The sequence below is a fragment of the Crinia signifera genome, chromosome 2 (genome assembly GCF_055691185.1).
Source record: "Crinia signifera chromosome 2, ASM5569118v1, whole genome shotgun sequence".
NCBI lineage: Eukaryota > Metazoa > Chordata > Amphibia > Anura > Myobatrachidae > Crinia > Crinia signifera.
The window spans coordinates 362,148,916-362,173,177 of NC_139218.1; the positions used below are offsets into that span (position 1 = coordinate 362,148,916).

Below are 24,262 nucleotides of genomic sequence, written 5' to 3' on the forward strand. Positions count from 1 at the left end.
GCTAGTTTCAGCAAGCCATTTCCTCTCATCCTGTTCCAGTTGGGGAGATCGGTCAGTGCGGTGACCGGGCTAGGTGGCAGTATCTCCTCGAAACTCACTAAGACTTGTGGGAAAACCACCTGGTTCTGCAGCGGCTTCCAGCTCCCTCTCCGTTGCTCCTCGGAGATCTCCCCATTACTCTTCTGCCAGCTTCGGATCCCCATCCACCGCTTCCACCACTACTTCCTCTCCCCTTCCCGCTCCGCAGAGCACCGGGCTTCAATGTACAGCCACAGCTACCCCATGCTAAGTCGATTCCTGACAGACGCTAGAGGTCTAGTATGACCTCTAGCGTCGGTCTCCTAGAATTTTAGGGAGCCTGTTTTTGTAGATTCCATTCCGTCCGCATGGAATCTTCAGAAACGAGGCACTCCCCAAGGACTCAGCACTCTAGGCTGCAGCCTGCTCAGCCTATTGGTTGATCAGCCTTTGATGCTGTCCATCTATCATATTTTTTTACAGAAGGTTTATATTGAGGAAACAAAAAATGGGCGAAAATGGAAAACGGAGAATGGGAAGTTGGTGATGGAGAGGGCACCAATAGGAAGGAAACTAGACGCAGGGTTATTAGGACACCCCCAACAGGTTCATAGTAAAGACTCCATATTTTACAAAACACAAGAACCTTGTGCACAGGAAGAGACTGGGGGTGGTGGGGGCTGCTTTCTCCGCTCCATCTAAATTAGTAGTTACATAGTTACCGATATATGTTCAGTTAGTTTATAGGTGTATGGTGATGGCCTGATTGATTAGTTCAATAATAATGTGGATACAATAGTAATATAGATGGGATCCTTGCTGTCTATTTGTTATTTATAGACTTCTGTAATGTGCTGCTCATGAATTTAGTGAAGCGCAGTCCCCAGGCGCCACCACTAGACAGGTCTAGGCATCTGCCTAGGGCGCCGGCCACTGGAGGGCGGCAGTTCGCCCCTCGCCCCCTGTGCAAAGGGGGTACCTGCTGCGCCGTCTGGGGAGCGGGCAGGGGGGTCCATGCCGGCTTCTGACAGGAGCCTGCAGTGGTGTCCTTGCCGCGTGGGTACCTGCGGCGCTGTGTATAAAGCTGGCGGCGGTGGGGGGTCCCTGCAGTGAATAAGAAATAACTAGCGCTATCCGCCGGGCTATGTGGCGGCGAGGGAAGCACTGCTGGGTTTGAAAACACTGGCCGCATGCTTATTGGCTGAGATTCAGCCAATCAGCGTGTGGCCAGTGCTTTCAAAACGCTTTCCGCGCCGCCGCATAGCGCTAGTTATTTATTATTCACTGCAGGGACCCCCCGCCGCCGCCAGCTTTATACACAGCGCCGCAGGTACCCGTCCTGTCAGACGCCGGCATGGACCCCCCTGCCCGCTCCCCATATGGCGCAACAGGCTCCCGGTTGCTCCTGTGGCCCCCAGTGCAGTAATGTGATGCTGCTCACTTTACAGCACCAGAGGTAACAGTAGCTGGGAGTCCAGATGACCAGCAGGCCTTCAAGAGCTTTGATGAGCTTGAAACGACAGGGTTTATGAGCATGGTGACCATTACTCAGGGTATTGTTTTGTGACATCACAGGGACAAGCTCTGTTCCTGCATTCAATAATTGATACAGTTGTGCGATTTAGGCCGACAGTATCACAGCACATCCACATCCTCAGATACAGATGTGATAAATCCCCCTAAGAGCCTTCATAGGCTGATGGTCACATTGGCAGTATTTGCCTTTTACAGTGTACAATACTGGTATAAACTATAAAGGTGTCATGTAATACCCCTTTTCCATCTACAAGCCATGTTGCACCCGGGATTTTGTACCCGGTTCCAACCTGGGTGCGACCCGGCTTGTGAACCCATTCACACTAGAGTCCCCACCCGGCATAATGCCGGGCTGGTGACATTATTGGGAGGCCAGGTCGGAGAGGCGCTGGGAGCATCTCCCAGCACCGACTTTTGTATTGCAGTGAACCCAGGTAACTCGTTTACACTACACAGGGACCCAGGTTGAACCCGTGTTCAACCCTGTTCGCTACCTGGGTTGAAATGCCGGGTCCTGGGTTATTTCAACTGGGAGCGTTTACACTAGCCTAAAATTCCGGGATATTTAGGCTAGTGGAAAAGGGGTATTAGTCTTTGCCATGGGGTGAGGAGTAATCCCACTGCATAGCAGAATCACTAAGCCTACAAATAATATTTAGTCAAATATACAAATACAGTACATTGCATTATTCTTCTGGCGCTGGCAAAGTGACATTTCCCAGGTAGATGCTATTCAGCAGCAGACACCTTGTTTTCCGGCAAGCTGTATACAATACAGGTATAATAAATATTGACATAAAAATCAATTGGTTTTGTGTGAGAAACTTTGCTGTGCGGCAACACCAGAGTCCTCAGCCCCATTAAACAGGACATTACACAACAAACACGCTGTGCACACTAATTCTTTCCTGGTTCTCACAACCTCCGACAGCCATGTGACAATAGGCACGCCCGAGCGTCCTGTGTGGGACTGCTAATACTCTGCTCTTGTACAGTTTTAGGATATTATTCAGAGCTGATTGCTGTTGTGTGAATTTGCACAGTGGGTGATTATCGATTGGTAATGCGTACAGATAGTAGCGCCCATGTGCTAAACCAGAAAGCGATACAATCCAGTGTCTTTTTTGATCGCTGGCCATACGCAAGTTGATTGACAGGAAGCTGCCATTTGTGGGTGGTAACTGGGAGTGTCAGGAAAAGGGTGGCGTGCCCAGGCGTTTTAAGGGAGGTTCTTCTCATGAAGTTTATGTTGGAGTCTCGCCAATCAGAGGCTATATGGAGGAACGGTGGCCTTAGCATGCCCAGTAGCTCATGCCAAAACTTTCCATGTTGTTTTACAGGCCCTGTGCATCAAGCTGTAACTCCATTGGCACAGGTTCAGTGGCGTAACTACTGTAAGGCAGCCCCAGCAGCCGCTTGGGGGAGCAAGAGGCAGCAGGGTCTGTGTGGGCGCCAGCACCCGCTCGACGCACTGACATGCTGCTGCCTAAGCACCGGAGGGGAGTCAGCCATGACAGACAACAAATCCACCCACTGATTCAATTGACTGTACACAGAGCCAGCTATTGGCTACTGTGTACAGGGTGGCCGTGGGACGCGTCCTGAGCAAGGGGAAGCAGAAGTGTCTGCTGGTCTCTCTGCCTCTCTTCTGTTTCAGCTTCTCCGCTGGGGAAAGACGCTGGAGAGGAGCCCATGGGGCGCCACAAACTTTTTGGCAGGGGGGAGCAAAATTTATAGTTACGCCACTGCACAGGTTATTATAAAGTTTCAGACCCTGCCTCTTAAGGATTCCTTACTGAAGATGCATGCAGTAATAGGCAGATTTAGCAAAGGGTGAAAAGCCACATTGCAAAGGAGAACTTAGATTTTTACTGTCTCTTGTAACTTCACCCCCTACAGAAAAGGTTTACTGCCTGCAATAATATGCCTATTGCCAGTAACAACCATGACTGCCGAGAGATTCCAAGTACTACAGCAGTTTTCTTTGCATGGGGGCTTATTTAGCAATTATAGCATTAGAAATTTCCAGTCTGCAGAATGAAGCAGAGACCTCAGCCATACAAGCTCTTGGGACTTTTATTTTTATCCTTTTTGCTTTCTATAATTATACACTACTTATACTAACACTATTATATATATCTCCAACCATCACACCCGATCCTCGGGGTATAAGCAAAAACAGTCATAGCAGTCTAGAACTCTTGATGACTGTATTAGTGAGTTTATCATTTTAATTATTGCTCTTGCAAATAGATTTTTGTACCAACCATGTGTGAGAGTGCGCTGCTGGATCTTTAAGGTTTGGTCTCCCTCTGCTGGCCAAAGAAACAACTGCATGCCCATATTCAGAATATTCCATGATCGACTGAATCTACAAAAAAGGAATTTAAAAAATAAAAAGACCTCACTACCAAATATGTGTCTTGTAATAAATATCACACATATCAATAAATTGCAGGTACTTGTGTATTATCACGGCGCCCGATTTTACTACGTAAGCAAACGTAGTAAAATCGCATTGCATTGCATGCTGTTATGGTATGGCATGCAATGCGATTTTCACACTTATAATGGCACTTAATGTACTATACCATTAAATGACATTTAGGGGGAAATTTACTAACAACAATTTGTGGAAAAAAAATCATATTTTCATACGAAAATACAATTTTTTTTGGTGTATACGTATTTTTGGCATTTACTATGCCAAAAAAAGTATTTTCGTATTCTTAATGAGGGGACATTCGTATTTGTATTTACAAATACGAATGTCTACACCATCGATAGAATACGACAAGAATCAGCATTCAAAAGAATGGTGGTTCCTGATTTACTAAGCGGTCGTATTGATAATACGGCTGCTAATTGGCATAAAACAGCCACGAAAATACGGCAGGAAAATACACATTATTTTCCAGTCGTATTTGGCTTTAGTGTAAAAAAAAATAGAAAAAAAAAATAAATAAATTTAAAAAACAGCGTGGGGACCCCCCCCCCCCCCCCCCCACAGCCGTAACCAGCACCAGGCTGAAAGAGCCGGGCCGGTAATTAAAAATCAGGGAACCCGACAAATAGGGGTTCCCCGATTTTTAACAACCAGCCCCAGGCTCCAGGTCCGGGGCTGGTTCCCAAAATACGGGGAACAAAATGACTAGGGGTCCCCCGTATTTTAAAAACCAGCCCCAGGCCAAACCAGCCAGCAGGGTAATGCCACAGCCGGGGGGAGACTTTTTATACAAGTCCCCCCGGCCAAAGCATTAACCGGTCAGCCTGGCCAGGGGCCCTGGGGGAGTGGGGACCCCCCCAATAAAGGGGTCCCCCCCCTCCAGGACTTACCTGACCAGGCTGAAGCCTGGTGCTGTCCTCAGCGACGCTTCTGATTGGCCGCTGAGCAGCCAATAGAATCATTCCGATGAGAGGCGCGGAAGATGAAACATCTCTGCGCCTCTCAGTCGGCTGCGGGGAGATGCCAGAGTCGCCGGCAGCTTGAAGAACCTGGAAGAAGCCCTGGACTACGGCGGATCAAGACTGAAGAACTTCCATGGAGGACGTGGGTGAGTAGGATTTCCTTCCACAGGTCCCCCATGGATTTCTTCGGACCCCGGACCGGACATGGAGATCGACATGGTGAAGAATGCCGACATAGATCCGGACCAGGACAAGGCACCGGATCAAGACCCTGGGACCTACCTACGGGATCAAGATAGGTAAGTATCGGTATGTGTGTAATGTATGTATTAAAGTTTTATTTTTCTTATGTGTCAGTGTGTGTTTATTTTACTATTTTTTTAACTGTGGAACTACAAGACCCAGCGGGCCCTTTAATGCCCCGCAGGCTGGGACTTGTGGTTCTCCAAGTCCCAGCTTGCAGGGTAGGCTTGCTGGGACTCATAGTTCCACAGTTAAAAACAATAGTTTATTCTATTTTTTTTTACACACCGCCCAGGGGCATCGAGGACAGCACCAGGCTTCAGCCTGGTCAGGTAAGTCCTGGAGGGGGGGGGGGCCCTGGCCAGGCTGACTGGTCAGAGGGTTAATGCTTTGGCCGGGGGGACTTGTATAAAAAGTCTCCCGCCAGCTGTGGCATTACCCTGCTGGCTGGTTGAGCCTCGGGCTGGTTCTTAAAATACCGGGGACCCCTAGTCATTTTGTCCCCCGTATTTTGGGAACCAGCCCCGGACCTGGAGCCTGGGGCTGGTTGTTAAAAATCAGGTAACCCCTATTTCTCGGGTTCCCTTTTTTTTTAATTACCGGCCCGGCTCTATCAGCCTGGTGCTGTTTATGGCTGTGGGGGGGGGGACCCCACGCCGTTTATTTTTAAAATTTATTTATTTATTTATTTACACCTTGCAGCCTGCACTGATCTGACTGATCCGTGCAGACTGCCTACACTAATTCGTATTAGCGGCCGTATATACGGCCAGCTAATACGAATTAATACGCCATCGGAGGGTTACAAAGCAGTCCTATTTGACTGCTTTGTAAATCCCCCTCTGGAACACGACAAAGCATACGAGGTATGCTGTCGTATTAATTCGTATTAAGAATACGAATGCAACTTTTTGCATTCGTATTCTTAGTAAATTTCCCCCATATATAAATTCAACTCCCAGCCGACGTGGATAGTGGGGGTATGAAAAGGTCGGGCGGACGCTTACTGACTCCCCTGCGCTCGCCATGCTTCGGGACGGCGTGGATAGTGGGGGTTGTGGGAGGCCTAAATAAATGACATGATATGTCATTTAATGGTATAGGACATTAAATGGCATTATTATAGGTTCAATCAGAACCGATATCTCATTGCATCGCGTGCCATACAATAATGGCATGCGATGTGATGCAATCTTTTTAATGGATTCACTGACACAGAGCAGTGAATACATTATATATTAAAATTGCATCTCATCGCATCGCATGCCATACAATAATGGCATGCAATGCGATTTCACTACCGTGAATAGGCCATTACGCAAATGCCGTAGTGGGCGCCGTGATAATAATACACAAGTACCAAATTGCACACTGCAGATTTATTTTATTGCACACTGTAGTTTTGCGTTGGTTTCCTCTGTGACCCCCCCCCCTCCCCCCACACACCATGGGACATTGCGGCCCATGGGTGGGAGAGCCTCAAAAAAATGCGCCCAGTGCCTATCAGGGCCGGATTAACAATGGGCCTGATGGCGCTGTAGCTCAAGGCCCACGCTCCAAATAGGAGGACTGGGGATTTCCAACAAGCCCAGCCCCGCGTCCCTAGCCCTCCGGGAACCGGAGATACCGCCGGACAAACCTGGAACGTTTTCCCCATAGGATAACATGGGACCCCCTAATTCTGACCCCCACCCAGTTCCGAGGTTGATCTCATTCGAACCCAAATCGCTGCGCATTCAATCTGATACCAGGCTGGTCCATATGAGTTGATTGGTTCCAGGGATATTGTGGGTTAACCGATTTTTTATTTATTTCTGAAATGTAATTTCATGGCTGTTCATGTACTTTGAGGGCCGATTTCTCTGGAACCAAATGGCCCAGTTTCACGGGACCAAAATCATTTGAAGCCCATTTAAAATTTCTTCAATAAGATACTGGTCTCATGTAAATGGGTCAGTTGGTTCCGAAGATATATCTGGTTAAACGATATAGCCGGTTAAGGGGCGGGGGAAGGGGGGGGGGTGGTGGTTTTCTCTCCCCCTCACACCAGAAAATGCAGGGACTAGGCTGGTGTAAAAGGGGCCAACCCGGGAATGTCCCCTCATCAACTTTAACTTTATCAACTTTATTGGCCATGTGTGCTTGCGCACATAGGCGAATCTAGAATTATGGTAATGGGTGGTCCTAGATGTAGACATATAGCAGGGGGACCTTTGCGCGGTGTAGCCGCACGGCAAAAAAGGGGGTGTGGCCCCATGGGAAGGAGGCATGGCATCACAAAAAGGGGTGTGGTATTACACTTTAGACCACACACATTAATGCCCATTACACATTTTAGCAAACTCCGTAATACCCATTACACATAAAGCCACACGCCATAATGCCAATTACACATAAGGCCACATACCATAATGCCCGTTACACATTGTGCCACACATCATGATGCCCATTACATACTATATAACAAACCGTAATGCCCATTACATATTTGCCACATAAGTGCTGCTTACCTACGTGCTCATTGGTAGGGGGTTCTTGCTTGATGGCACCATAGTACCCATTACACATGATGCCGCACACCATAGTACCCATTACACATGATGCCGCACACCACAGTACCCATTACACATGATGCCGCACACCATAGTACCCATTACACATGATGCCGCACACCATAGTACCCATTACACATGATGCCACACACCATAGTACCCATTACACATGATGCCGCACACCATAGTACCCATTACACATGATGCCGCACACCATAGTACCCATTACACATGATGCTGCACACCATAGTAACCATTACACATGATGCCGCACACCATAGTACCCATTACACATGATGCCGCACACTATAGTACCCATTACACATGATGCCGCACACATAATGCCCCTTACACATGATGCTGCACACATTATGCCCCTTACACATGATGCCGCACACCATAGTACTCATTACACATGATGCCGCGCACCATAGTACCCATTACACATGATGCTGCACACCATAGTACCCATTACACATGATGCTGCACACATAATGCCCCTTACACATGATGCTGCACACATAATGTCCCTTACACATGATGCTGCACACATAATGCCTCTTACACATGATGCTGCACACATAATGCCCCTTCCACATGATGCTGCACACCATAATGCCCCTTACACATGATGCTGCACACCATCATGCCCCTTACACATTAAGCCACACATTATGCGTAATGCCCCCACATACCAACACTTGTAGCACCCCTTAAGCAATGCCCCCAAAAGTGCCACTTACTGTAAATTTTTATATGAGCCTTCACTGCTGCTGCAGGGAGAGATGGAGAGCGGTGCAGCTGCTTCTATGGGGAGAGGAGCAGAGCGCAGCGCAGAGCACGCTCCCATTCCCCTCCTAGTGTCCCCTCTAGCCAAGTGGACATTTGAAATATTGTGCGCGCTGTTGTTGTGCGTGACGTCGGGGGAGCACGCCGGGCGCCGGCACCACATGATTAAAGGGGGGGGCGGGCTGAGGAGAAAGCGGGGAGAAGAATTGGGGCGGAAGCTGCAGGGGTGACAGTCATTGACAGCTGGGCAGAGAGCAGGGGGCTGCCCGGCTGTATTCAGAGCACTGCAGGTCACGGCTGTTTGAAATAATACCCCTTTCACAACAGAAAATGTAGGGATTTACCCGGGTATATTGTCTCAGGATCATGCAGGGACATTCCCAGGCTGACCCTTTATACACCAGCCTAGTCCCTGCATTTTCTGGTGTGAGGGGGAGAGACAACCACTCCCCTCTCCCTACCACCTTTTAACCAACCAGCTCTATCTTCGGAACCAAATGACCCATTTACATGAGACCAGTATCATATTGAAGAACTTTTGAGTTGGCTTCTAATGATTTTGGTCCCGTGAAACTGGGCTGTTTAGTTCCAGAGAAATCTGCCCTCAAAGAACATAAACATGTCATGAAATTACATTTAAGAAATGAAAAAAAAAAAAAATGGTTTAACCTCAATATCCCTGGAACCAATTAACCCATATGGATCCAGCCTGGTATCAGATTGAAGGCCCAGCGATTTGGGTTCGACTGAGATCAACCTCGTGCTTCAGTGATGCCGAAGGGGGAACTGGCAGCCGTTGAACTGGGTGGGGGTCGGAATTAGCGGGTCCCATGTTATCCTATAGGGAAAACGTTCCAGCTTTGCCTGGCAGTATCTCCGGTTCCCAGGGGGCTAGAGACACAGGGCTGGGCTCGTTGGAAAGCCCCATCCATCAGCTACAAAATGGGCTAATGGGTGGTCCTGTGCACCCCCGGACCACCCCCTAGATTCGCCTATGCTTGCGCACTCTAGGATTTTTTTGTGGATTACAGTGCAGCATCAAGCAGGGATGAAATGGGGGGGGGAGGGGACATTACATACATTCCATTGAGACATTTTATACATTACATTGAGAGCATTTAGACATCACTTGCGGGGATCACATGCCCACCGAGCTGCACAGCGCCTAGGCAGCCATCAGCGGCGCCACTGGTCATTGCAGCAGCCAGGTAGGTATCAATATAAGCAGGGACAGTACAGTTAAGCAGGGACAGTAGTACAGTTAAACACATGATACATATGCACAGTTCCTAGGCAGCCATATTGCGGCGCCATCTTGAATCTTCCTGTGGTAGAGCTGTGGGTGGTGGTGGGGATGGGGGGGGGGCATAAGTGCCGATTCTGTGGGTGCTCAAGGGCCCGAGCACCCACGGAAATTGATGAGCACCCACGGACCCAAGTCCCGCTGCTGGGCCGCTGTATTAACTTGCTAATTTGCGGCTGCAGCACCCGCATTGCTGGACCCGCCGCCTGGGAAACAGTATGCTGGGAGGAGTGTATTCTATCCGCAGAGTATTAGGTGGATGTGATGCAGGCTAGCCTGTGCGTGCTGTGCACATAGTGCACACTGACTGAGTAGCTCAGCAGCCCTTCCGCCCATGTCCCACCGCACTCCCCCTCCCCAGGGCCGGTGCAAACCCTGTGAGCGCCCCAGGCAACCTACCCCCCCGCCCGCCCGCTCCTCTCTGGGGAGGGGGGGGTAGGTTGCCTGGGGCTGTCCAGCACGGGGATTGCCGCTGAGGAGGGGGCAGACACAACCCACGTGCTCTGGAGGGGGTGCGGGGCTAGATTGCTATGGGATGAACAGAGGGGGGAATCACAGACGGGAGTCTGGCGCGTGGGGGGCGGTAGTCTGGCGCGTTCTCACTGCCTCACCTGCAGCCTCTGAAGTGCAGTCCCTCCTGACAGTTCGCCATTGCCTAACGAGGAGGATATTCCCCTGCAGCAGTAGATGGCACGCAGGGCCCACACACGCTGCCATATCCCGTGTGGTGTATAGCTGAGCGACCGATGTGCCTGCACTCTCTGGCTGTCATACAGCAGCCAATCAGTGTTCAATAGTCACAGCAATAGCCAATCAGTAAAGGCTGTGGTCTTTTCCTGGTCAGGAGCATTCTGGGAGTTGTAGTTTAGTGTTTGTATAGCTTCTCGGCTCTCCTCGGCGGCTCAGTACCGCCCTCCAGTGGCCGGCGCCCTAGGCAAATGCCTAGACCTGCCTAGTGGTGGCGCCAGCCCTGCCCCTCCCTCATTGCCGGCACAGGTACTGTGGGGGCATTTATGTACTTGGCACTGTGGGGGCATTTATGTACTTGGCACTGTGGGGGCATTTATGTACTTGACACTGCTACCATAATTTGAATATTAGAGACAACTGTACTACGTAATGTATATTGGTATTATTTTGTGGCCACACCCCTTCCCCATGAAGCCACTCCCCTATATTCTATATTTCTGGCTTGAGCACCCACCAGCAAAATCATAAATCGGCACCTATGGGGGGGGGGGGGGGGGTAGAAAGACTCAAGACTCAGTGAGGCCGGGGGAGAGTCAGTGGAGGGGGGAGGATGCAGAGCTGCCGCAGGGTTACCCGGGGCTGGTGTGGCCTGTTGGGGGGGGTCCTACCAGCCTCTGGATGTATTGCCGGGGGTCCCCCTGGCTGATCTGCCTTCTGTCCTAGCTGGTGGGATGGGTCCCTTCTCACCAGGTCCGCTGGTCTGCTTTTGCCCGGCCCTCTGCATCCATAGGGTAGTGAAGGTGGTCCTAGGGTTTTCCCCGGCTGATGGTGTTGCCGGGGGCATCCGCTCACTACTCGGCCACGATGCGCCACCCGTGATGTGCCGGCCGCGTCAGATCCGGCAGGAGAAGCCGCGACTGCACCACATGATCCAGGGATCAATTCTCTAGAGGCCACAGGCAGCTCAGCGAGCGCGTCGAGTGCTCGGTGGGTCCCGGGGGTGAGTGGCGCCTGTGAGATGATCTCACACCCGCCCAGTGAAGGTGCGTGCGGTCAGCCTTCTCCCAGCTCCGGCTGCATCGTCCACGGCTTGCGGCGCACGTTTCCTCCGCTTCCACCACTACCTGCCCGCCTCCTCTTCCTGTCTTCGTCCCCTCTGCCGCACGCTGCTCCTGAGGCCGGGGATAGTTGAGCTCCGTGGATGGGGGACGGAGCTCCACGTCCATGCGACCATCCCCGGCCTCTTCCGGAAATGAATCCTGGGACCATATTCCTGGGTACGTCCTTGCATTTTCTGGTGTGAAAGGGGTATTATTTCAAATAGTCGGGACCTGCAGTGCTCTGAATATGGCCGGGTAGCCCCCCCCCCCCCCCCCCTCCCCTCGCTCTTTGCCCGGCTGTCAATGACTATCACTTCTTCCCGGCAGCGGCTGTCCCACAGTTACTGTGAGCATGTATTCCCCCTTGGAAATGAGCATGTAATCCCACATGGCAATGAGCATGGAACCCCTGGCAATGAGCATTGAACCCCTGGCAATGAGCATGTAGGTAAGCAGCACTTATGTAGTATAATTTTAAATAGGCATTATGGTGTTTGGCATAATACATAATGGAAATTATGGTGTGAGGCTTAACATGTAATGGGCATTATGGTGTAAATTTTTCATGCGCACCTTTTTATCCCTGTTTATGAAGCATGTTGTGAATTTTGGCTCAATCCGTTTGGTATAGTGTGTATTTTGGCTCGATCCATGTGGCATATTGTGTAAGAAGCAAATACAGTATAAGTGGGTTAGGATTGTGTTGCATGATTTGTATAAGGGGTATATGGTGTGGTAAACTTAGGTGACCACATAAAAGGTGCTGAAATGTTGTCTACCAAGTTTTGGCTTTCAGTATTTTTTTTATGACTGGAATGCCACCTCACCCTGTAAGTATTTTAGGACCAGGGCCGGATTAACAATGGGTCAAATGGAGCTGTAGATCCAGGCCCACCACTGAAAATAGGCCCACAGAGTCCTGCTATGCAGTCAGTGTTGACAGTCTGCATTGGAGGCCCAGCCACGGGTCCCTTGGGCAGAGGCGTAGGGAGGGCGGAGCCACCGGAGCTCACGCTCCGGGCGCCGATTGGTGGAGTGGCGCTGCCGGCCCGCCCTCCCTCCCTCCGCAAATGATCCCCATACACTAACTGCGGGCAGCGTGTGCCGGCACCTGCCCTTCCCGGCGCCTGACTCCTGCACCGCGCCTGCCTCCTGCCCTGCTGCTACCTAGGGGTAGTGCGGAGCATAAGGGTTGTGAGTTACCATTACCAGAGAGCGCTGTCCAGGAGTCGGAGGTTGTGTCAGCTAGCAGTGACACATATGCGCCATGTGATTTTTTTCAGCCTATCACGCTCCTACCAACAGTGTCATGTGCCCATCACATAACAATGCTAGCTGACACAACCTCCGACTGCCAGACAGCGCTCTCTATTTAGCGCTGTCCTGGGCGGATTTAGAGGGGGGGGGGGTCATTTCTGACACTTTTTTTTACATTAGCTGCAATCCGCCGCAAAGAATTCACCAGCCGAGCAGAGAGCTGCCCGGCTGTATTCAGTGTCAGGACACTGCAGCAGCAGCACCAGAAGATCCCGACTCCCGGCTATTTTAAATCTTGCGCTGCCGCAGTCACCTGCCGGGTCCACCAGCCAATCAGAGCTCGTTAGCGCTCCGGCAGCCAATCAGGAGTGGGGTCTCCTGATTGGCTGCCAGGCCGCAAGCGAACTCTGATTGGTTCGCGGACCCGGCAGGTGACTGCGGCAGCGCAAGATTTAAAATAGCCGGGAGTCGGGATCTTCTAGTGCTGCTGCTGCAGTGTCCTGACACTGAATACAGCCGGGCAGCTTCCAGTTCCAGCTCTCTGCCCGGCTGTGAAGACTCTAGCAGGCAGGGGTGTAATCCCTCCGAGAGGCTCCGCTGGGTACAGACCAGGCATCCTGCAAATAATAATAAACTTTGGAGCATTCACTGCTTGTCTGGAGGCGGCAACGCAGATATGTCTGTATAGTGCAAGTGCTGGGGAAAGGATCTGGGCTAAAAGCGGATTTATAATATATCTGGAATTATGCTGTGACTGGGCTGCTTTTTTTCTTCTTGGGATTTACACAGAGGATCGTCGCCGGGCTCAGTAACCCCTGGCATAGAACTCTGTAGGCAAGTCTGGTGAGTGCCCTGTCCTTGGATCTGTGTGTGTATGTATGTATGTATGTATGGCTAGATATATAAATAAATAAAGTGCAGTGCTGTATTTGTCTTACCAAAATGCCATGGTAATTCCGTTACAGTGTCTTATACAGCGCAGCAGATTCCGTTACAGTGTCTTATATAGAGCAGCAGATTCCGTTACAGCGCCTTATATAGCGCAGCAGATTCCATTACAGCGTCTTATATAGCGCAGCAGATTCCGTTACAGTGTCTTATAAAGCGCAGCAGATTCCGTTACAGTGTCTTATATAGCGTAGCAGATTCCGTTACAGTGTCTTATATAGCGCAGCAGATTCCGTTACAGCGTCTTATATAGCGTAGCAGATTCCGTTACAGCGTCTTATATAGCGCAGCAGATTCCGTTACAGCGTCTTATATAGCGCAGCAGATTCCGTTACAGCGTCTTATATAGCGCAGCAGATTCCATTACAGTGTCTTATATAGCGCAGCAGATTCCGTTACAGCGTCTTATATAGCGTAGCAGATTCCGTTACAGCGTCTTATATAGCGCAGCAGATTCCGTTACAGCGTCTTATATAGCGCAGCAGATTCCGTTACAGCGTCTTATATAGCGCAGCAGATTCCATTACAGTGTCTTATATAGCGCAGCAGATTCCATTACAGCGTCTTATATAGCGCAGCAGATTCCATTACAGTGTCTTATATAGCGCAGCAGATTCCGTTACAGCGTCTTATATAGCGCAGCAGATTCCGTTACAGTGTCTTATAAAGCGCAGCAGATTCCGTTACAGTGTCTTATAAAGCGCAGCAGATTCCGTTACAGTGTCTTATATAGCGTAGCAGATTCCGTTACAGAGTCTTATATAGCGCAGCAGATTCCGTTACAGCGTCTTATATAGCGTAGCAGATTCCGTTACAGCGTCTTATATAGCGCAGCAGATTCCGTTACAGCGTCTTATATAGCGCAGCAGATTCCATTACAGTGTCTTATATAGCGCAGCAGATTCCGTTACAGCGTCTTATATAGCGCAGCAGATTCCGTTACAGTGTCTTATATAGTGCAGCAGATTCCGTTACAGTGTCTTATATATTTCAAATGTAACATGCCAACACAAGTTAGCCACGCCCCGAATTCATTACCGGGGGGGGGGGGGGGAAATATGCCCTTGCTCCGGGCACCATGGCACCTAGCTACACCGCTGCCCTTGGGACCCTGGCCGTGGGCCCGGAATCCGACCCTGGTGTGCGGAAGCTGTTACTTCTAGCAGGTGAAAAGGAGCAGCCGTCAGTAATAGGTATCTTCCTCTGCTTGTAAATTACAAGCATTTTCCTCCAGGTGCCAGTAGGGGGAGCTAAGAGAATAAGCTTCTCATTACTGTGCGGCTGTCTGTTTTTCCTGTGCCAGCTCCTCGGCTATTACAGGCAACGAGTGGGCTTTACTATGCTGGGTCCCTGTCTCAGAAGATGCTGAAAATGAAGTATAGCTGCCATAGTTAGGACAGGTGAGTCACTGTTGTATGGAGGAGGGTTACTGTGCAAGGCAAGCTGCCAGGGACTGTAATAACAGTGTGCTGATTTGGGGTGTATGCAGTTATACAGTGTATGCTTATTGCCTGATTGTATATAGTGATGCAATGTGATGTGTGAGTTTGCAGTGTGTGCAGAGAGTGAAATGTCAGTGATAGTGATGCAGTGCAGTGTGTGCTGGTAGCGGTGCAGTGTGTGCTGGTAGCGGTGCAGTGTGTGCTGGTAGTGGTGCAGTGTGTTATGGTAGTGGTGCAGTGTGTTATGGTAGTGGTGCAGTGTGTGCTGGTAGCGGTGCAGTGTGTGCTGGTAGCGGTGCAGAGAGTGAAATGTCAGTGATAGTGATGCACTGCAGTGTGTGCTGGTAGCGGTGCAGTGTGTGCTGGTAGCGGGTGCAATGTATGATGGTAGCGGTGCAGTGTGTGATGGTAGCGGTGCAGTGTGTTATGGTAGCGGTGCAGTGTGTTATGGTAGCGGTGCAGTGTATTATGGTAGCGGTGCAGTGTATTATGGTAGCGGTGTAGTGTGTTATGGTAGCGGTGCAGTGTGTGCTGGTAGTGGTGCAATATGTGCTGGTAGTGGTGCAGTGTGTGCTTGTAGTGATGCAGTGTGTGCTGATGTACTGTCATTGATAGTGATGGCAGTGTGGGTTGACAGTGTAATGCTGGTGACGGCTGTGTTTCAATGGTAATGTTCAAAGGATGTGAGGTGACATATACCTGCGTTGTATGGCAGACACAGACTTTCCTATTTACATCCATTCCACAGCGCAGTTAGAAAGCATCAAGCTGCAACATCACACTGCCTATGGCGGGAGCCCCTGCTAACCCGTAAGTGCACTCAGGGGATTGAGCGAACACGGACGCTCACCCCTGCCTCTGCTCCAGCTCCTCACCAGGACATCCTCCGATAAGCACTCCCAGGGACTGCACCGACACTCCTTAGCACCGGCTAGACTGCGGGGCTGTCAGCTACTAACAACAGAGAGGGTAAGCACCCGGTAGAGGGACGCCACGCTCCGGCTGTCATTCACAAACTAGTTTGATTTCACTTGATCCTATATCCCTACTGGAAATAGAACCGTATTTTTGCTACAGACCCTGTTTCATTTATTATTGATTGGATTAGTACTCTGAACGTTAATTTCACAATATTCATCAAAAAACTGGCACCTTATGTTCTGCCCATTTAGTCTGCTGTGGTCACCTGAGGGGAACATAGGTCCCAGGTGGGGGGTCCTATGGTGTACTGGGTCCCTAAAAGATTACCCGATAAGAGTGGGGTGCCGGAAGAGAATAGGTGGTGAGCTCTGTCGTGCTCCTGACAGTTGGGATTCTGATGTCGGAGAAACGAATGTCGGAATCCCAACTGTCACTAAGCTATACCATACCCTTAGAGTCATACTGCGAGGACTGACCTGTGGACTACAAATCCCAGGCACCACATTTTTTTTTTTACAATACATCTTTATGCACATATTTGTCTCACAGTACTGATTGACATGTAACCATCATCCTGTTATACAGATGGAGCCGCTCTCGTTTAGCGGGGGTCTGGCGGTCGGATCACCAGCCGCCGGAAGAGGATGCGCGCGCACAATATGCTTACGCCTCCCCTTCCAACTGAGCTCCCCGTCGCTGTCCACCGGCCCCACCGCCTCCCCACACCCCCACTAACCCTGCCCGTCTTCCTGAAGTGGAGATGGGCAGGGTTCCCATCCCCCGCCGCCTGAAAACTGGGAGGCGCATGCGTGTGAGATGCTTTCGTGTCCCAGTCAGATGGAGCGCCGCTCCGGCAGCGTTTGCCAGCAGGGACATTCTGGCGATCCCGGCACTGGCTGAGAGGCGCTCCATCTGTACATCATTGTCTCATAATCTTTCTGATCACTTTGTATCCCTACACTTTGTAGTAACTAGCTGAGCGCTCAGTAAAACCCCCCAAATATACCACAATTCGAGTTTGGACCACTCATTACTGAGTAGCCCTGCAAATCATAGACCGATACCGATAAAGCACAGGCTCCGTCACATATATTCCGTATACCTGTGTTAGCAGAACGGCAGTCCTTGCTCTGGAGCAGCTGGAGTAGAAGATAACCCACCTCTAATAGGGATACAATTCTAGTAATGGGGACACAAGCGCCTACCTAACAATCCCTTGTAGCTGCCTAAACCGTAACCCTCCCGCAGCCTGCCCCTAACCCTCCCTGCTAGTGCCTAACCATATCCTCCTTGTAAGTGTTTAAATCAACCCCCCCCCAACAGCCTAACCCTATGTCCCCCCACTAGTGTCTAAACCTAACCTCACTTTCCCCACTATAGCTCCCTGCATACTCCCGGAATGTGAAGTTGCCAGTCAGTATTCCGGCATCAGCATCCTAATCTCTTCAACGTTCTGGCGCCGTAATGCCAGCATCGCTATACTGAATGCTGACATCCTGTCTGGTGGGATGCTGACTGCATCCCTGGTATATAGTTAGAAAGCATGTGTCACTGGTAGTTCTAAAGTAGACCAAAAGGTGATTTTAAATTAGAAATGTTATTTGCTGAAACAATAGAGGTACAATGCTTCATTAATATACAGCAATGTGTAATGGGATGGGGAATATATACAATAATTGCAGTATTGTTATTGGTGACTGGTAGATCTGGTGATGTTAGTGCGGTGTCAGATGTACTGTAATAGCTGTTGGTAAGGTTTGGGGTTGTCTGTTAATAATACCCCTTTCACATCGCACTTTTAAAACGGTATATTGACGTTTTTTTTCCATTTTAAAACGTTTAAGGCTGCAATGTGAAAGTGCCAGAGTTGATTTACCTGTTAAAGTTAACCGGTATTTCAACACGGTTAAAAAGCAGAGTCCTACACGTTTTAAAGCCGTTTTTTTGCCAGTTTGAACAGCTCTATTTCAATGGCTTGAAACGTGTCCCTTGGGGGTTAAACGGGTTGAATGTTTGAATGGTATTAAATGATTTTTAAAACGGTTTTCACCTGCAATGTGAAAGGTGTCAAGGCTCAGACCCGTTTTAAAGTCCCATTTAAGAATACCGTGTCATTACCCATTTCTGCAATGTGAAAGCAGTATAAGTGGTGGTGTGATGTCATACCACATTGCGCATACATAGAGAAGCAGCAATGCACACAGCCACAACACCACCATCCTCCATTGCCTGAGGGATGCAGTTGTGGCCCCCATAGTTAGTCCCGTGGTGGGAATTGAACCAATGTCCTCGTTCTGTGATGCTAATCATTACACCATGTTTGTAAAAATAATGTAAGGGGCATGAATCCGGAAAGAAATTATAATGCTAAGGATTGGATGAGGGAGCAGGGCCAGTATCTGGCCTAGGGCCCTAAATTCACCACAGCTGTCACCACCAACAGCAAAGCTTACTCTTCTTCTGAACATCCAGAATAACACTGCATTGTCATTGCGTTGTCCTGACCTTATGCCATTAATGGCGCATCGATGCCCCCCCCCCCAACACTCAAACTACGATTGTGTCCTTCCTGGATGAGACCGCACTTTGAGGTTTTGCACATGCACAGAAGTGTGAGAGTCATTGCGGATTGCGATTTTTTTTGCACTTCTGCTGGGCTTATTGAATTAGCCCCATAGTGCAGATAAGTAATGTGGAGTGATATAGTGTAGAGATGTAGTGTAGTGTAGTATAGTGAGGAGATGTAATGCAGGGAGGTAGTGCGCCACCAAACCAACCGTCCCACACTTGGAGACTTCTCAGCGACGTTGGTCACACACCATGCAGTGGCACACAATAGGCCCTTTGTAAATTTCAGCTCCAGGCCTATGTGGACCCCTCCTGGTGCGTCTACCCTGTTGCATACCTTTGTGTCATCTGCAAAAAGGCACATTTTACCCACCAATTAAAGATATTAAAAAGTACATATCCCTGGGGTACTCCACTTGTAATGTTTCCCTCCTTTGACCGTACTCCGTTTACTACAACTCTCTGTTTTCTGTCCTGTAACCACGCTCTTATCCATTCAACTATCTTATACCCCTTTTACACAAAAAATCCCGGATCCGACCCGGCATTTGGAAGAAGGATCCAAGCCGGGTCGGATCCAGGATTTACTCCATTTACACTGCGGTGCCCACCCGCAGTGTAGACGGAAGTGGAGCTTGGAGATGACATCATCCGGGACCGCAGTGATCCACGCCGGATACACCGATCACCTGCTGGGGGCAGCCCAGCACCAAGGTAAGCTGCTGGGCTACCCCCTGCCCCTGTGCACCTCCCCAGCCACCGTCCGGGAGGTGAATGGATGCCGCACACAGGCATCCATTCACCTCCTTCGATGCCACCGCTGCTGTCTGCAGAGTTAAGCAGACAGCAGCGCAGGCTGTGTTCCCCCCCCCCCCCGTCCAACCTGCGGATGCTGCGGTTTGCAGGTTGGACGTCCCCCATTCATGTAAATGGGAGCCGGGTCATTCAACCCGGTGTACCCATTTACACCGCCCTCTGCCCAGGTCCTTGCCGTGTTCTACCCAGGTCAGGACCTGGGTAGAAGTCCTGTGTAAAGGGACACGGCGTGACAGAATTACACCGCCTCTGACCCACCGAAGACCCGGAGATTTGAGGCGGTGTAAAAGGGGTATTAGAATCCAATCCCAAGCTTTCAAGTTTATTTAACAGTCTGCGATGTGGGACAGTGTCAAAAGCCTTACTAAAGTCTAGATAAGCTACATCTACAGCCCAACCTTGGTCTATTACTTTAGTTACCTAGTCAAAAAAGTAAATAAGATTTGTTTCCCCCAGTAAACCCATGCTGTTTCGGATCCTGTAAATTTCTGGTTTTGAGATATTCTACAACTCTTTGTTTTAAGAGTGCTTCCATCAATTTTCCTACTACGGATGTAAGGCTCACTGGTCGATAGTTGCTTACCTCTTCCTTGCTTCCACTTTTGTGCAGTGGGACTACATTCACTGTTTTCCAGTCCTCTGGGATTACTCCAGTAGCTAGTGACTGGTTGAATAATTCTGTTAACGGTTTTACCAGCTCCCCTTTAAGCTCTTTTAGTATCCTTGGATGTATCCCATCTGGCCCCATTGAATTATCTACTTTCAGTTTTGAGAGTTCTTTGAGGACTTTCTCCTCTGTAAATGTACTTGTTTCTCCCTCAGTTTTCTGACTATACTTGCAACTTAACTGTGGCCCCTTCTCCTCTCTTTCAGCAGTGAATACTGAGCAGAAATAATTATTAAAATAATCTGCCATTACATTGTCCCCCTCAAGAAAACGTCCACTCTCTGTCTTCAGTCTAATTATTCCACTTTTTGTTTTTCTCCTTTCACTTATATACCTAAAAAAAGTTTTTCCCCCTTTACCCAGTGACTGGGCCATTTTCTCCTAAACCTGTGCTTTTGCACATCTGATTACCTTCTTAGCCTCCTTCTGTTTAACAAGATACACCACTTTGTCTTCATTATTCTGCGTCTGCTTAAATTTCTTAAAGGCCAACTTTTTTGCTTTCACAATACTTGCTAAATCTTTCGCAAACCACAATGGCTTCCTTTTCCTTGTGTTTTTTTTGGCTGGTCCTTTACCTTTCTTTATCACCTTCCACTTTATCTCTTGTTAAGGCTTAATACATTTGGACAAGTGTCAGCCTTCTCATGGGTGGAGAGGGTGCCAGGCAACAGATCCGGCAACTGCTGTGGGTTGTGTCTCCTGGTGCAGTCCTGCTCTTTTTAGGTGACCGCGGTGACAAGAAAAGAAGGGAAGGGCCGACGCCACGGATGCAGCATAGTGACTTGTATAGCCCAGGGGATGGAGGTCGGGGGGGTTAAGCCTTCCTTAACTGTGAGCAGGGTTTCAGCACATTTGAGATTTCTTTGTCTAACTGAGCGATGACGGATATGCGTCCAGCACACTCAGTATGTATATTATTTGTAAGTAATGCTGCCCTGTTTTATGTTTCTCCGGACCACGGGGCCCCTCTGATTCTTGGGGCCCAGGACGGGTGTACCCTTTGCACCCTCTGACGCCAGGCCTGCACAAGGGCCTGGACCTGAAATGTCTGCGTGTTGTTGCAGGTGGTGTGACAGAATGCGGTTACCAGTTTACTGATGCAGGCATCCCGGCTGCCCTCACAACAGCGACACAGAAACTCGGAATATATCAGGATTCCAATGCTGGGAAACTGACAGCAGGAACCCAACCGGTAAGTACGGAGGGCTAGCTAGCATGCGGCTGGGGAAAGGAGGTTTAGGCACTAGTGGGGGGACTCAGGAAAGGCTGCGGGGAGGGGAAGGTTACACATGACTGCAGCAAAATAGGTTCTGCATCATCTCAGGGCTATAGTTCTGTCCCATTTAGCCATTACCCCTGATTGTGCTGTATGTGGGTGTGTGTAGCACTATGGCATCTATCCTCTGAGTAGATACTGTAACCATACATAACCTAGTGAGGAGACAAAGGGGCCCATTTATCATTTCATATTTGTGTCTAATTCCCCACTATACCCGGCACTCCTCCTGCTGGACAACTGCTAGTGTAAAATGGCCCTGACAAAATGTCCACCCCCTTAACAGCAGACCATTTTTGGGGATGCTAGAGTAGGCAGCCTCCTCTAGCATCCTTAAAAATGGTCTGCTGTAAGGGGGCAGTTATTTTTTATGGGGCATTTTTCATTAGCAGCAGCCTAGCAGGAGGAGTGCCGGGACCTCAGACAAGCCGATCTGCAGGTCCCGGCCACAGACCCGGCGGCGGCAAAGCGAAGGGATGTGAGGGTTGGGCGTCTTCACTTTACTGTGAGGAGCACTGATTTAATATTATGGCGAATATGGGGGCACATATTTTGTAGTTACACCACTGACTGTATGCGATCCTGGGCGGTATGAACCGACCCAGATCGTATTGTATATGCAATCCTTAGTAAATGGTCCCCCAAGTGTTGAAGCATCAGTCACCTCTGGGGCTCAACGTAGCTGCACAGATCCTCATAGCCCACAGTACTGCACCAACCTACCATATTCTTTTATTACACATTACATTCCCAACATCTATTTAACACATGAATATGGGTCCGACCAATACAGTAGTACAATGGGAACATTCAAAGTAGTAGGTGGGAAATAACACATCAGACACGGATTGACTTGTGTGACTTTTTATTGTTGAAATAACAGATACATTACTCCCCAGCGACCAAATTACTCCCCAGAAAGTGAAAGCAAAATGATGCTTCAAACTTGCTGGATATGGAGAGAGGGAGTTGTGAAGACAGAGATTGGGGGTAGGGGGATTACCCATCAACAGGACAGGCATTTTAGGGGTAGGGGGAATAGCCGTCAACAGGACTGGCTTTGGGGGAATAGCCGTCAACAGGACTGGCTTTGGGGGAATAGCCGTCAACAGGACTGGCTTTTAACTGCTGCATAAACTATAATGATTTAGTTTGATGCAAAATCAATAACAATTAAATATAAGTGACTCAATGAGTCCGAGGTCCATGTTTAACAATCGACCCTTGGCATGCCGTCCTCCTCCTGCCAGATGAGGCCAACAGAGATGCTGCTGTTATAGACGTCCTTCCTACAAAAACAGACTTTGATCAGTGACTGTTATTGTAAAGACCCAAACGTTTGCCATGTACAAGTCCTCTCATTATTCCCTGGCCTGCTGGTATGTAGCGTCTGCACCATGTTAGTTACTGACTACATTTATCTGTGTGATTCCTTTTTGGACCAATCACAGCGCTGATGCTGTGGGTGTGACATGACAAGGACGGCCCCATACAGAAAGCCCAGCGTACAGTGATGTGAGATTCCTCTAATGGGGCTACACACCGAGCGATTTTGGCCTTCTTATATTGTTACACTCGTTAGTATAATGATATATATGTATGTCATACAAGTAGAATACCAGCCAATCAGCGCTCTGTGTGATAGAACTTCTGTAGGGGCCCCAACTGCAGGCAGATATGGAGATACCGTTTCTACATCATATCATGTTTGTAAGACAAGAGACCTGATATCTATCCCAGCGACCAGAGCGGGGAGGACGCACGTATTGTGCCGGCAACCTACCTGGGGGAGGAGTCTCTGCTCGCAATAGAGCCGGTGCTGCTGGTATCAGACGGGCTTTCTGCCATGTCCATCAGCTCAGAGCAGTCAGCAGTTGACTCCAGAGATGCTGTATCATCTGAAAATGAGAGACAGAATCCGAGTGGTTGCTATGGGAAACATCACCTCTGTTCATTGTAGTAAACGTACCCTGTACTTTCTATGTTTAATATATAATATTTTAATAGTTACCCCACTGGGCAAAGCTATGACTAAATCAATGACTAAAATTAGATGAAAATGTTCGTCAAGATCCACTGACTAAAACCTGACTAAAGAGTCGAAATTAAAAAATCTGACTAAAATGTGACCATTATTTTCGTAAAATTTTAGGAAAGTGACTAAGACTAAAACTACACTGAAAATCCCTGACAAAATTAACACTGCTGTAGATTTAAAGCAGTAAAAAGTATAAGGTGAAATCAGGCTGGTGAGATAACAAGCTCCTGTCCACTCACAGTACTCCCGGCCTATTACATATACATAAGCGAATCTAGGGGGTGGTCCGGGGGTGCACCGGACCACCCATTAGACCGCCGTACACAATTTAAACTTTAAATTTTAGTTTACAGTCCATTTTATTCTGAAGCCTCTCAGGGCTTCAGCGTTCCCAGTAGTGCACTGCGCGGGTGCGCGGGTGCACGGGTGACGTCACCGCGTACCGGCGCAGTGCAGGACTGAGAAGCTGTGTCGGAAGGGAAGAAAAGGCGGGAGCTGTAAGCGCCGCGGCTGCAGAGCAAGCGTGGAGCGGCGCTGCCCACTCAGAGTCGCACAGGAAGGATTGCAGTCCTGCCGTGGCGGCATCATCCCAGCACGGCTCCATTCGGCTCACAGCCTGAGCTGACACACTACTCGGCAGTATCTAACCGCCCACTGTCTTCCCCAGTGCCCCACTCCTCTCGGGCC

The 24,262-nt window shown here is 49.3% G+C and overlaps 1 long non-coding RNA gene across 1 annotated transcript in view; it reads left to right on the forward strand.

The window, feature by feature from the left end:
- The first annotated feature begins 15,158 nt into the window (after positions 1–15,158).
- LOC146059194 (uncharacterized) overlaps positions 15,159–24,262 on the forward strand; it is a 28,515-nt gene continuing 19,411 nt past the window's right edge. The window contains exons 1-3 of the long non-coding RNA XR_014470172.1: positions 15,159–15,244; positions 16,035–16,255; positions 21,326–21,453. This is a non-coding gene — a long non-coding RNA (uncharacterized LOC146059194). The remainder of the gene's footprint in view (positions 15,245–16,034; positions 16,256–21,325; positions 21,454–24,262) is intronic.